Below are 15,552 nucleotides of genomic sequence, written 5' to 3' on the forward strand. Positions count from 1 at the left end.
CTGGGTGCTGGGGCCGCGCCTGAGGAGCGGGGTGTCCCTGAGGATGGAGGAGTCCTGTGACCCGCGTCCTGATCGGATCTGCATCCTCACCAAATCCCGTGATGGAGTCACCTGGAGTGAGTCGGGCCCTTTGGGGTTTACAGCCTGTAACACCTCAGCTGGAGGCGCCACATGCGCTTCGTGAGATCGCTCCCTAAGAACGCGTCGTGCTCAGACTGAAAAAGTCCAGGTTTACTGGGAGTTTTTAAGAAGCATTTTAGTTAAGAAGAAATTAAGGAAATTAAAGTTATCCCTGCAGTTTTACAATAAATGACTGGACGCAGGAGTTAATGCTATGGTCTAGTTGACAAGGTGGTGATAGGTCAAAGGTTGAATTTGATTATCTTGGTGATATTTTCCAACCTAAATGATTCTATTGTTCTGTGATTGATCCAATTAACTAGGTTTTAAAAGGTGAATAAAATATCTCCTGAAAGTTTATTTTTTGCTTTACTTGGCTTCTCAGGAAATCAGTGTTCTAGTAATTTTGTTTCTTCATTGACTAGGTGTTAAAATTCCAAGAGGGGGTTGAAATCCATGATTAATGTGTGATGATTAGTGTGCCATCACCTGGAGATTTTCTTCGTAAAAGTGTTTATGCCACAACTCTGAAACCTTAGATTCCTGGGTTTTGGAATCTGTCTTTTGAGAAAGAGCTTGACAAGCTGGGGGAATTACTGTATCTGTGACAGCGCTTGTCTCTTGCTGTTAAGGCTTTTCTTTCCTGCTGAAATTTGTTTAAGAGTAATAAATGAAAGCGCCTTGGAAAATATCCACTGATGAGGGTGGAAGGAGAAGAGTTACTTTTCTGTTGCAATAAGAAGGGGTAAGGGTTTCTGCTTCTGAAGAGCTTGAATGATCTTTGCTTATCTCAGTACTGATAAGAATCCTCAGAAAATTCTCCTATTTTGAAAAAGAAAAATAAGTTTAGTACCATTTTGCATACTCACCTAATTTCTAAATACTGAAAAGGCTATAATCTTTTCTTGTATTAGCTTTTTTTTTTCTGTGGACTAATTTTTTCCATAAAAACATCAAAATATGAAGCAAGATCTAGGATAAAAATTCTCAAAGAAAATAGTTAATAATTTGTCTTGAGTACTCTAAAACTTTTTATCTGATAAGAGCTCTTAATCAAAACGCTGCAGAGACAGGTAGAGATCAAGATGAACAACTATTGGAACACAATAACAGGGTACAGAGAATTACAGGGATGTTACATGAAGGGTCTGCATCAGTTTTTTTCACAAAATATCTGCCAATGGTGGTTCACCGTCTAGGGTTCCAAGTGTCACTTGTCCTGCAGTGGCAATTTTGTGGTAGGATGGTGAAAGCACCTAAAGGCTGAACATCACCTTTTTTGCTATTGCTGTCAGATGTTGTGCTGAGCAGTGGCTGCTCTGAGCAACCACCCTGTCCAAGAAAAGATTCACAAAGGATGGCCAAAATAGGAAAAGACTGAAATGAAAGGAAAGAATGAGACTAACATAATTAAATAGCCCTCTGTGGGATTGCCAGTATAAACGCATTTTCGGAAATCAATTTTTTCTTATATTCTAGCATTCAAAAATTAATATCAGTGAGATTGATAAACCTTCATTATCTCTGCATAAATGTGAAATAGTGCTACCTATAAGCCACACAATTTGCCACCAAAGAAAATCATAATTAGCTATAGTCCAATTAAGCAAAAAAGGACTATACAGGCAAGTGTTCTTAATGGAATAAAGAGCAATTATGACAGGGAGCAGTTTTTTTCTTTTGGAGAAGGCCTGTTCAAACTTCCAAACTGCTTATTTGTAGGATTTCAATAGTTCATTCATTTTCCAGACATTTTTCTGTTCTCTCCCACTTCAGTCCTGGATTGAATAATCACCTTTCATAAGGTTATGGTGTGCGGATATATTTCAGGAAAGAATGGGAAATGAAAGACCTTTCTAAGATGACTGTGACAAGCAGCAGAATGAAGATGTGAATGATGACCCTACAGAATTTTTCTTCCTTCCCATTTTTATAGGAAAGCTTGCATCAGGGGGACCAGTTGCCGATCATCATATATTCACATTTTCTGGTTCTGAAGTGAAAGATCTCTTCTTGATGGATTTCCTCACAGGGGTGGGTTTCCCTTTCCATAACCCAGTTTGGTCAAAGTACCCAGTTTTTGTTAGCATGGACAAAATTTTCCTAATCTAAGTCACCTTCATGCTGTTTCTTATTTTATGTTCTTCTCTCCATTTATTCATGGATGATGAGGGCTGTATACTCCAACTGCTTTTCCTCCTTGCTTTTGCCAGCAAAGCAGGCTCTGAGTTTGCCTTGATCTATATAAAGCTGTCTCGTGGAAGAATTCAGAGGGACCAGTTGGTTATTGCTCAGAGCATCCACCAACAGACCTACTGAAGTGGAAACAGCTTTCAGCTCAACAGCAAACTTCAAGATTACAGCTGATAAATTTAAAAAAAGTATAACATCCTAGGAAAAAAAATCAGGAAAGATGAAGGAGAAAAAGATGAAAAGACTGGAAAAGGAGATTGATTTCCTGAGGAAAGGGACAGAAATCATGGTGAGGGGGAGTTTTCTAAAACTGGTGTTGCCAATTTAGTTCTATTGACAGATGAAAATTTTTGTCAAGGAAATTCCTGTGCATTCTGTGAAGTCCTCAAGATATTTTTGTCCAGTTTCCTTCTGCCAGTGGCATTGTGTCCTGACATGATGTTCAAGTGTTTCTCAGGGTGCAGCTGGAATGGGTGATGGGGCCTGCTGCTGGCATTGGCTGACCTGCTGGTTCCAGGGGGCTTCTTTCCCTACTCCAAGAACTTGCCTCTCAATGCTATGATAAACTAATTGTGCTTCAGGGAGTTATCAAATCTTTGTAAAGTATTTTTTCCACCTTTCAACAACAAAAAGAAGAGGGAACTTTATTCCACAACAGCTCTTTCCTAAAATTTCTACAGAAAAAAGATTTTATTCTGCTATGTTTCCATCAGTTTGATTTATTTCAGATTAAATCTGACACAGATATGACCATCCATTTATTCATAAGGGTAAACTTAAGTATGCATTCATCTACATTTTTGTTTTAGGTGAGGTATAAATTTTTTGAAGCAAATCTCTGGTTGCCCTTCCTTCCTGCTCTTTGGTTCATTTTGTGGAGCAGCCCCAAAAGACACAGGAAGAAATGTTCCACCTGAAACATAACAAAAAGCTGTATTCCAACCACTGATGGAGCCAGTCTGGAACAAATCTTCCAGAGCACACAGAGGGAGAAGGTTACATCCTCCACATAAACTGGTTTGCACTGCAGAGCTTTTCCTGTTGGAATCCTGCTGCTTGCTAACATAGACCCAGCCTAAGTCAAGAGTGATTACAATGCTGGTTGTGTTACCCCATGTTTATAATCCCTCAGTTATTTCATTCAAGTTGAACAAATTTCTGCATCCAGAGAATGTTACAGCACTGGATCCTGACTGCTTGATGATATCATGAAAAATTCCAGATAAAAAGGAAGATTCTTAAATTGCAAAATCCACTGCTTCGAACTAAATAACTAGAGTTAAAGAACAAAGAAATGTGGGATATTATGAACACAAATTAAAGCATTATTTTTAAGACTTTCCCATAATTTCCTTTACACAGCTGAAGAGGAGGAAATCACAGCTGTAGGCTGCAGTGGATTCTTAGACAATACTCTTAGAAGGCATTAATAAAAAATGAGAGAAGTTGTGTCAATGATGACAGTTCTGAAAAATACTTGGTAAACATTCTCAGTGTTTTCATCTTATGGAAGGTGTAAGGATTAAGAAAAGAGTGAGATGAAAAAAAGAAGGAACTCTGCAAACATTTCTCCTTACTGTTTTGTGTTCTGTGGTGGAAAACAACAATTGTCTCAACTACGGTGTCGTGTTTGGCAGGGAGGGATTTCTTTGTAGCTTATTTTCAATAAAGCATGAAATCAACACATTTTCCAGGGTCTTGCTACTATTTTGTATCCATTTTCCAAGTATATATGGCAATAAGCAGTTGAACATATTTAAATACTCCCACTTGCAAATAGGATGTTCCCTCATGCAGCTTGGGCAAATGTTCTCTTGTCTAAACTGCTGAAGGAATGGAGCTCTTGGCTTTAGCTTGTCCAATTAGATGACCATAGATAAGGAAGGACTTTCAGTTAGAATAAACAAGTTGTCAGGACACTGGACATTTTAGTGCAATGAGTGCAGCAGCTTTAGACTTGGTTTTGCAATTGCTGTGCTCTCAAATTCACTAGTATCTGCTAAATTGCAGTCTCAAAAGTGCCGGGCTTAGAAGCACAAAGTCTGCCCAAGCAAAATTGGGTCAGACTGTGGGAGGGAGAGGATTATTTGGATTTGCATGTAATATGAAAAAGGACTGTTTGCTTTGTTTCCCTTTTTTTCTTTTTTTACCGATGGTTAATTCCAGGTTTACATATTGTATCTGATCTGAAGGCAAGGTCAAATGCAAGGCCTTGGTGTTTTTAGTGTGAAGAAGAAAATTATCATCTGACAAGAAAAGGATTATTAATGAAATTCCTTTTCCCTCTTTTCAACTTGAGCTGAAGCCAAGAGCCTTATTAAAAACTGAAAACCATCAGAAAGAGCTATGGTTCATTGCCACACACTTGGTTTTGCATAGTGTTGTCTAGTCAACCTGCTGGACTTGCATACTCTGAAAGAAAAAAAATAAACAAGGATGAAAGAAACATTAATATTTTTAAAGGGACTCCTTCTTTACATGTTTGCAGAGTAATACAGACTTTCTTTTCCTTTTTCTCTCCTGAAGTTGCTTCTTACAAGATTTTTCCTTCCTTTCTTTCTAGGCAATTTTTATTCTGCTTAGTTTTATTTCTCAAAGTCAGGTTTAATAAAGTGGCATAGAGCCACTGTTTATTTGCATGAATACTCCAGATTGACCATTTAAAAATCAACATCCAGGGTAAATTCTAAAGTAACAAAAGATGCAGAGCCCTAAAATTTCGCTTGATATTTATGGCTATTTCAGAGAAGGTTATAATAGTGTAAAGCAGTGCTTGACTGGGAGAGTCTCATACACTGGATTTCAATCTGCAGTTTCTTATTGGTTGTGTGCTAGTTTCTTGCAGAATACGAGACCACAACAATCTTGTTCTTGAAGGGGACTCCAAATAAGTGGGTTTTTTCCATCTTTCCTATCTTCCCTTTCTATTTGTGTCCCTTTCTACTGGGATGCAGGGCACAAAAGCCAAGCAGCTGGCTGCCCTATTTTCCCTGCTTATACAACGTAATTAGATGTTTGTAGTCCAGGCAGATGCAAATGTCTCCTTCACACAATTCAGGTTGCCCAGGATTTAATTGGTCCTCTTAAAGCACCTGTGCCCCCAGGGTCCAAAGCAGCAGCTGATGGCAATTCTATACCTCAAGTGGGAGATGTCTGGGTCAGACTGGCTATAAAATGGTAGCTTTTTTTAAAGTTTCCAGAGGCTTGGCTGTGAGCTGCCATTTGGTTAGAACAGAAAATGTGCATGCCATATGAAAGGCAGAGCCTATGTGGATTAATGTGGACTGCCCACTGTTGTCCTGTTACATTCATAAAAAGAGGCAGAATAAGAAGAGTCCAAACACTCTCAGTTGGTACAATTCTTTCTGGTTTTTCTTTTGACAAGAAGAAATCAGTAATAAATTCTCATGTGCCATTTATTCCATATCTGGAAAAAATAAAATAAAACTTAAAAAATTAGCCATTCTTCATAAACTTTAGATGGAGCTCTCCTTTAAGCAGGTTGCACTTGTGTATTTCCAAATGAGCATCTCTTTCCTTTGGCAGATTACCCCACAGTTCTCACCACACTCCTGAATCCTTGGAAACTTGCTGCTTCTGCTGATGGAACCCCAAACCTGAGGGGCAAATAGGTCTCACCTGGTGAGGTGGGTGAGACTTCTGCAGTTGACTTCTAGGCAGCATCTGTGCAATGGCTTGGTGAGGTAAATTTTTGTTCCCCTCCGGCAGAAGGAAGTTGGAGTACCAGCAATGGGAACCAGATGTGACAATAAAGAGGCTGGGAGGATTAGTAATTCTGAAAGGTGTTTGGGTTTATTGTTTTTGTCTGAGATGAGCACGGATGGGAGGGGTCAAGTTAGTGGTGAATATTTGAAGGCAAGCTGAAGCCAGGTGGCTACCAGTGGAGTTAGAAGATCCAGAACATCAGAGATGCAATTAGGAGAAGCAGGCTTGGAAACAAGAAGGCTTACAGGGTCTGGCATTACTGACAGTGGTTAGGGTGCTGGGCAACAGACTGCTTTTCCAAAAACATCCTGACATCCTAGCCACACCCAGAGCAAGCCTCTCCCATCGGTGCTTTGACAGCAAAGTTTCACCGGTGCTGAAGATGTGGCAGCCAAACAAGTCACTGTGCACCAATGACTTCTGTTGGTTCATGTAAATGCCACATCATGGAATCTCATTTAGCAGGAAACAAGAGAGGTTTAAGCTAAAGGCTGTCACCTTGCTGTCCCAGTGCTCTGAGATGCTGCCTGTGGATGGATCTCACCAGGCCAAGGAACGATGCTTGCTCCGGTGGTGGACTCCTCCTGCCATTGCCCCTGCCTTGGCCATGTGGTTACATGCAGGGTTAGTGCTGGTGTAGGAGCCATTAAAGTTGGTTTTATTTGCCAAAATAAATATACTGGTACAGTTCCTAGTATTGATGTATTAAGTTGATTTAAAGCTATGTTGCCTCAGTGTAACTTAGTCTCTTCCTCAGCCCAGGCATAAGCTTATACCCTCCAAATGCCAATTTGATGACCTCTTTGACAAGGCTTTATTATTTTAGGCAAACCTGCATAATTAAACTGAGACTACTCTCATGTGGTGATAAGATTGCCATAGGCAACCTGTGCCTACAGCATTTAACATGTCAATGGCTGTCATTTTTAGTTATATCAATACCTCATTGCTGCAAATAAATTTTACAAGAACATGTGTGTCTTGGTTTGAAAAGACAGGTGTCTGCTAAGGAAAGCTGGAGCCTCTCTTGAAATAGAAAATGTAAACACCCTCCTTCCAAATTATTACAATTTTGGAATTAAGGAGCTCTCAGGCAAAGATATGGGAATAGGAATAACAGCTCTTTACTTGGAAAATTAAAATAAAATGCAGTAGTACAAAAACACTGACAGAGTCAGAATACAACCTGACACCCTGTCAGTCAGGGTGTTGGTAGCAGGCCAGTTAAATTGTGGCAAAGAAGATGGGCAAGCAAAATTATCAGTTGTTCAGAACCACCTCTTGTATTTTAGAATGTTTTGCTTAGTTCTTTTAGTAGTAAGTCACATGCCTCCTGCTGCCTGGCACAGCCACATCAGACAGTTTTTACCATCCCTGTTTCCCACATATTCTGTTACTTTCAGAAGAGTGTATCCATATCCATTGTCTTAAGGTTATTACAGTGAAGGAAAGCTGCTACTTTTTTAAGACTCAGTCTAAAATCTACACGGAGTAAACAGTCACAATTGTGTAGTATTTGAACCTACAATATGATTTACACTGTATGCACTAGTATATTTGAAACAGCTTCTTGATTGTCTGAGAAACATCTGCAATGCCATTTACAGCCAAAGAAACATGTTGTAGGGTGTGAGTAGTGCTGGACTATTGTTGCTTCTTTGCAGTTGGCAGCCTGGGCTTTGTGAGACTGCATGTGTGAGTTGCAGCAGTAGCTCAGCACCACAATTCAGCAGCCTCTGACCATTACCTCATCATGAATCCATGTGGTCTGTTGTTCCATTTCCTTCATTTTGTACATTTACAGTGCAGGAGTAGTGCACTTTGGATTGATCCTTGTAAAGTGGTTACTGGGAAACAATCTGAAGTGCAGAACTGAGAGCCCAGAAGCTGTGGTGTACCAGTTCCCAAAGAAGATGCTCTTATTTTCCATGGTGGATGCTTTTGTTTGCTTTTAACACAGCTCACTTCTCATGGTCAGCTAAACCACACAAATGCATACTTAGTGCAAAAAAAAAAATAAAATTGTCCCCATGGAAAGCTGTTGCAGAACAGATACTCTGTGGTGGTTATTCTTAGCTCTTTCCTGTGTAGACAAGTCCTGGATGTAGATCATTGCTCTGTCTGCCCTTAATGTCCTCATGTGAAGCTTTTAAATTAAATTACATGGCCAAAAAAAAGCTAATGCCAAGATCTATCTGAAACATGTCACTTAACTAGACATAGCTTCAGGCATTTGATTGTCTTTAGTTTCCACCTGTGGCTTGATTTCCTCTTTCTGACTCCAAATTTTAAAACATTTGGGTTTGTTTTTTAAATACCTTGTAAATTACCAATGTTTGATAATAACATAATGTGAGAAGAGTGGTTCTTAGTTAAATTTTTACAAAAATCTTTGGTCTGACCTTCAGATTTGTTGACATTGCACTATCCCTAGGGAGATTTGTAATGCCTCCTGTCTCATCTCAGTTTGGGATGTGGGACTCCAGTATGCACTTGCTGTGATTTCATGCAATTATTTCCATGCTGTACTGTGCTGCATTCTCTCACTTCATTAGCACAGTTAAGCAAGAAACCAGAAGCATTTTTGCAATAATTTATTTATTTTCCTAGAAACTTTTTGTATTACTAAGCCAAACCAGAACTAAATAATAAAGAAGCATTTTGCCAGTGTGAATGGAGAGCATGGTAGTTGGGATTGCTGTTGCTGTTACAGAGATTATACTCTGATTACAGAAACATTGTACAATATCTGGGGAACAGGGAGAAGAACTGAGATTTCAAGGGACTACATAAGCAGCTCTTCTTTACCTGTAGCACTCACCTGCCTTTGCTGAGTATGTATTCATTCATATCTGCAATATCCAGCCCTTGATACACTGATCTCCACTCAGACCAGCCTTAGCAGGTATAGAATTAATTTATCACTAAGTACAGCAAAGATGCATGCAAATTTCTAGTGAGACCCTCCCAAATTGTCTTAATAATGACATATGGCTGGGTCAGACACAAAAAGATGAAGTTGGATCTGGTTTTGTGCTTATTCAAAATAGACACAAGCAGCAGGCTGTCTGTAGCCATTCTAATCGAGCAGCTTCAGATGGCAAGGAATGTGAAGGGTGATAAGCAAGAGAAGGATGTTGAATCTCAGTTTTGGTTCAAATGTCTGAACCTCATTTCTCCACTAAGAGAGATTATCTCTTTAGATTGTAACTGTCTTTGACATCTACTTCAGTGCCAATGTCTTTAGGGACATACATTGTCCTCTGCTAATTCAATCTTTAGTATTGACTTAAACTTTAATTTTGCTTCTTCAAAGCACTATCGAATAAATTTGCCTCTTTTTTATAAATGCAGCATTGCTCATTTTGAGAGAAGTTTATATTCACCATGGGAAAGAGTGAAGGAATAGGAATCAAGCCTGTGATGGCATTGGTGTTACAGATTTCTTGTAACTGTGTAAAAAAAAAAAAAAAGCTCTGTGTCTTTTTGTTTTCACATAACATCCCCAGTATATACTCAATTATTCTATCTATTTGAGCAATCTTGTTTATTTTCACTGTTCTTCTTCAGGTGCTTTGCTGCATCCTCAGCCTTGCAGGTCAGCTCTGTGAGTCTAGTCCAGCATTTACATGTCGTAGGGTGTGAGTGGTGTTGCTGCAACAGGAACAGGAATATTTTGGTAGATGCTGCTCCAAGGGCTGTTTTAGCACTACAGTTTTCTTGGAAAGATGATGATTTATCAATGCATAGTCTTTAAACCAATTTGAAATATTCTCCTTTTGCAGAGGCAGCACTTCCAGCTGTTGAGATGTTTCCCAAATCTCTGTTTATCACCATTTGCTCTGATTCTTCTGTTGCCCTTGGACATTTGCACAGGCAAGCTGCACATCTCTGTGTAGAGCTGGTGTGCACTCCTCCATATCTGCTCTCTCCTGCCCCATCCACACCTGTCCTGGATGGAGTTAAACAACTTCTGCCTCCTGCCCAAATGTTCAACAAAGTCATTTGTAAGCCAATGAACCAAATAGTAACTCTTATATTTAGGACATCACACCACTACCAGTGTAACATGCAGCCATGAAATCACAAGCCAGAAGGCAACCATGACTCCCCCAAAATCAGCTTGGGAAGCTGTTCTTTTTCATCAGAATTGCTGGTAGCTTAAAATAACCCTTTACAATGTCTTTGGTCAGGGATTTTAATCCATGTCATTTTACATACCTCTTGAACTTTAGTTTAATATTTAGTTTGCCATTCATCCTAAAAATGCATTTGCAAACTTCAGCATGGATCTTGCATATCTGCCATGAGACAAAGAAAAGCAAAATCATTATTCAAGCCTGACCCATACTTAAGCAGTTAATATTGAAGACTTACGTTACTATCTTTATTCCCCTGGTTCACTTACTTCCCTCTAAATGATCACAACATCCTCTTAATGGAGGCACTAATCTTCATGACAGGAGCTCTGACTGCTGATCTACAGGCAGCAAATAGATTGGTCACTAGAAAGCAATGAGCATAATTAGATTCCTGGATGAGATGTCAATACCTAAAACCATCTTGAGGGAAGTCACCATTCGTCTCTGAAATTCTTTGGCCACTGCTTACCATTTCATTCTTGGGACATCCTGAGTGGACCTTCACAAGGAGATGGCCCTACAGAAACAGCTGCTTTCATGGTTCCCCTTTTCCATATGTTGTGTTGCAGTGGCATAGAATCATAGAATCACAGAAAGGTCTGGAAGGGACCTTAAGGATCACCTGATTCACCTCCCCTGCCATGGGCAGGGACACTTTCCATTACACCAAGTTGCTCAAAGCCCCATCTTCCAACTCTTTGAAGTCATCCACTAAGATCAGGGCCAATATGGCTGAAGAACTGTTCATTATTAGTATCTGTCAGAAAGATGGTGCACCATCTGGTATTTGGAATATGGCACCCAGAACATTACCAGCAAATTTACTTTGGAGCATTGAACATGGAAAAAGGGGTACATTGTTGGTTTGACCCCAACCCTTAGTATTCTGATAGGTTGTAAAACACCTTGCATAGGGCAGACAAAAGGTATTTCATTGCAGAATAGCACACAGGCTATGGAACAGACTGCAGCAATCTGCTGTTGAAACACAGCAGCTTAGGGTCCCTTTAGCCGTGAAACTCATGGAAGAGTCAAGAGCAGGATGGGACAAGGATGGCTGACTGCCAGCAAGACCACGACTCCGTTCACACCATGCACAGCCCTGTGGCTCCCCATCATCTCCTGCCCAGGCAGTGCAGGCACGGCCACTCCACCTGCTGGGCTCTGGCAGGGCTGGGTGCAGGCAGCAGCATGACTGCCAGGCTGGAGTGCCACCTACTGAATCACCACCACTGCTGCCCCTGGCAGTTCGGTGGTTTAGCCACAGAGGTTGAAATAAAAGCAGCAACACCTGAGATATTTAAGTTATGTCTTATATCTAACCACATGTTTAAATGCTTAAACCCAGCAATTGTGTTCTGCATTGCCCCTGAAGGAGTAAAACCAGCTGTAAGTCAACAACCCATTCAAAAAATAGACAAATTTAACTAGGTTCTTTTCTAAATTGAGGGGATAACAGTCATTTTCTAAGTAGTGATGTGCAGAATACTGAGACACACCACCTGTACATCTGTGACAGTTTAGAGAAACAGCAGAATTTCAATGAGAAGCACACAAATTCTTCTATTTATCTAAGAATTACCAGGTATTATTCTGTAAAAGCAAAATTTTAAGCACCTCCACCCAGATCATTAATACAATGGCTATTAACACTGTCAGGACACAAGCATTTCTCAGGTGACTGAAACTGTGCTGCCTGCACACTGTTTCACCTGGCTTTTGTTCAACTGAAATGTTGTGTCCTGTCCAGGCTTCTTGTGGTGCATGGTGATTGAAGGAGCAAATAGGTTTTCAGTTCCTCACCATCCCAATATTTTTAGTACAAAGAGCATTTGGTGGTTTTGGGAAAGCCAAAGCCACAATTCATTGCCTGCCTTTTGATTGGTGATTTAAAAGGTGGAGTAAAGAAGTTCAAGCAGACTTTGAATTGCAGACAGTGGAAGAATGAAATGCATTTAGCAGCCTTCTGTTGTCCAACTTGTGTGAACATATTGGCTCCTGTATAGTAGCCTGCATAACTGTATTTGTCTTGATTGGTGACATTCTCTTGGCTCCTTTTGAAACAGATTGTCCACATGTCTTGGTTTGAGAGACAGATGTCTGCTAAGGAAGAGAGGAGGCTCCCTTGAAATGGCAGATGTAAACTCCTTCTCTCTGAATTAATATAATTTTGAAATTAAGGGGCTCTCAGGTAAAGATATGGGAATAGGAATAACAGTTTTTTATTAGTATGTGTAAATATTAAAAAAAAAAACCCAACAAACAAATAGCCCTAACTAACTAAAGAAACAAACTACAAGTTCATAGGAAAATTAAAATAAAATGCAGTAGTACAAAAACACTGACAGAGTCAGAATACAACCTGACACTGTCTGTCAGGATCTTGATGGTAGTTTGATTAAATGGTGGCTGCAACCCTCTTGGAGTGACAGATGTGTTTTTATTGAAGCAGTGGTCCTGTAGAAGGGTGTAGGGCTTTTTTTTTTTCTTTTTTTTTTTTTTTCCCCAAGGTTTAATGATGATGTAGAAAGGTCTGGTTTTCCTCTGGGAATCCAGTGGAAAAAGGCTGCTCTGATGTTTTAAATTTTAGATTTTATTTAGGTAGGGAATGCTTGGCTCCTCCCCCTGGGTGGAGCATTTTATAATGGGATGATGTAATTTTATTAGTTATGTAGTGGGACTTAATTAACAGAAGATACCTTTTTGGAGGAAGGATGGGTCATGGAAAGGATAAAGAACACTCTCCCACCTGGTTTTAAGAGATGGACCATTAATAGACAATATCCCTCCCTGGAGATAAAGATTATTGCCCTACTTGGTTTTAATAGATGGTGATAGAAATCATACTGTTGGTTACATTTTGCATTGTAACTTAAGACACCACAAAAATTAGAGAGATTTATAGCATGCTGACCATTGCACGTGCACACTAAGGAGAAATTGTTACTGCCTATGGGACAGCAAAAGACAATACAAATCAATATTGTGGTGGTGTTATTGTTCTCTGTAGCTGAGAACTGCTTTTATGTATTTCTCAGTATTTTCCTGTTTTATTTGTATTTTACTGTAGTTATCTAGTTTAAACTAGCTTTTGGTTGTCATTAAAGGAAGAGAAGATCTGACTTTCTAACATCATTTATGGAGTACTTGAAAATTGGTAACTTAGTCTATTAGAGCCGACATCACTGAGAATTATATTAAAAATCAAAATTCGTAATTCCTAATTTCTTAAGGAAGCAAGTGCTCTTTATTCACCTTTGCATACATCTCAGATGTATCTTTGTAGTATCTCTTGCCTTAGATTTCTTCATCCAGAGAGTTGCACTGACCTATTTCTTTGTTGGATTTTACACTGCAGTGAGAGAAAGGGTGGAGTTGCCAAATATAAAATCCTGATTTCAGAGAAATGCATTTACTAGAAAATCAACCATGCTGTGACTTGTCAAAATCAAGAAATATTTAGCAGCAAGGTCCAAAACTGCAGATTAATCAGCTGCAGTAGATTGAATCATAGAGAATAATCAGAAATGCTGCTCAGTAAGAGGCAGTGATGTTCCTGCAACAACTGCAGAATGTCTGTGACAATGATGAGAGATGCTGTTTCTCCCTTCAATCTCTCATTTTACTGCCTTCATAGGGAATTGGTTTAGTACAACTATTGGAGTATCAAGTTTAAAGATTCAGCATATAAGGTGATTGCCTTCCTTGCCCAGATGAAAAATTTCTCCTTTCTAGTTTTGCAGGTGTGTGTCTGGGTTTGTTGTTTTTTTGTTTTTTTCCCAATTAATCAATAAATGAAAATTAACTGAAAATCCAAACTCAACTCTGTTTATATGATTAAAAATAATTAATAAAACTACCATTTCTTTGTTATGCAAAGAAGATTCCTTTATGTATCCATGATTTCAGCAATGCCAGCTTTTCTCAAACATTTTCTCAGCAATGCCAGCTTTTTTGCAGGGCTTTTTGGTTTCAGGTCAGTAATTTCAAGTGATGGTAAACAATCCACTGAACACAAAGTCTTGAATTACAGTAGGGTCTGGTAGAATCATTAGACCTCACCCAATTTTCTGTAAGGGCTCCTTTTCTGTGGCAATGTAGAAGTGATGTGCAACTCTACGTGCAAAACTGATTCAGTACCTGCAAAAATTATGGAGATGTCTTTTCCCTGAGAACCAACTCAGGCTATAGCATGAATCAGCAACCTGTCCTTTCATGGCTTCTCCTGTTTCCTGCTTTTAATTTTGTTCCTCTCTTGCAATAGTATTGCTGCTGCAGCTCCATCCAGCTCGTCTCCCTCTGCCTTGGCTGCAGTGCTGGGTGTGTTGAACTGGTGTCCTCAGCACACAGCTTCAGCTGGACTTACCAGCACTGCTGGTGTATATATACAGATATAGATGGGTAGAGAGATATAGATAGATAGATAGATAGATAGATAGATAGATAGATAGATAGATAGATAGATAGATATAGATGTGTGTATGTATTTTTTTTCCCGGTGGTTTCTGAGAGGTGATTTTGCTCATTTTGTTCTAGGAGTGGGCAGAGACAGCAGCATTTGCTACTGTTGTTTTGAATGTGAATAATAGTGTTGTGCCTAAAAGAACAGTTTGTTCAAACAAGCACAAAAATTTTCTTATTTCAGATAGCAGCCCAGCTGGGGCTGTCTTCTGCAGCCTACAGCAATATCTCCAACAACAAAATAAGCCTTATTGGGGGAGAGATCAACAGTCATTCTGATCTTAAGTGATCCTTAGCTGAGGTTTTTTAAACTCTTGTTTTTCCTGAGTTTTGCAGGGAAAACCTGCTCAGTTCACAGAGCTTTAAACCACTTTGGGATCAATTGATCTGTCAACAATATGGAATTAAGCAGCAATCAGTGAAGTGTATTCAACTAGCAATGCAATAAGGAAGCCCCCAGACTAGACACATTAATGTTAACACCAGCAAATTTATAAACACTCCCTGGGAAAAATGCAAGAGATTTCTGAAATGCTACAAGCCTGCCTGACCCACATGTACATTGTTTTTATACTTGTGAACATCAACTTGAAACAGATTTAGAAAAATAAAACTCTGTTTCCACTTGTAACCTTTTTGCTTTGTCTTCTTGAAAGTGATTTTTGTAACTGACAAACCCCTGGCATTTCATGCAAACAATGATGTCATTTTCATTCAACCAATTGTGAGTTCAGGGAAGAGAATAGAACAGAAAAAAACTTTACTGGGTGGTGAGGCACTGGAATAGAATGCTCCAAGAAGTTGTGGATGCTCCATCCCTGGAAGCATTTAAGGCCAGGTTGGATGGAGCTCTGTGCAACTTGGACTAGTGAAAGGAAGACAAAATCCCCTGTCTACAGTGAGGAAATTG

This window comes from Oenanthe melanoleuca, chromosome 2, assembly GCF_029582105.1.
Source record: "Oenanthe melanoleuca isolate GR-GAL-2019-014 chromosome 2, OMel1.0, whole genome shotgun sequence".
Taxonomy (NCBI): domain Eukaryota; kingdom Metazoa; phylum Chordata; class Aves; order Passeriformes; family Muscicapidae; genus Oenanthe; species Oenanthe melanoleuca.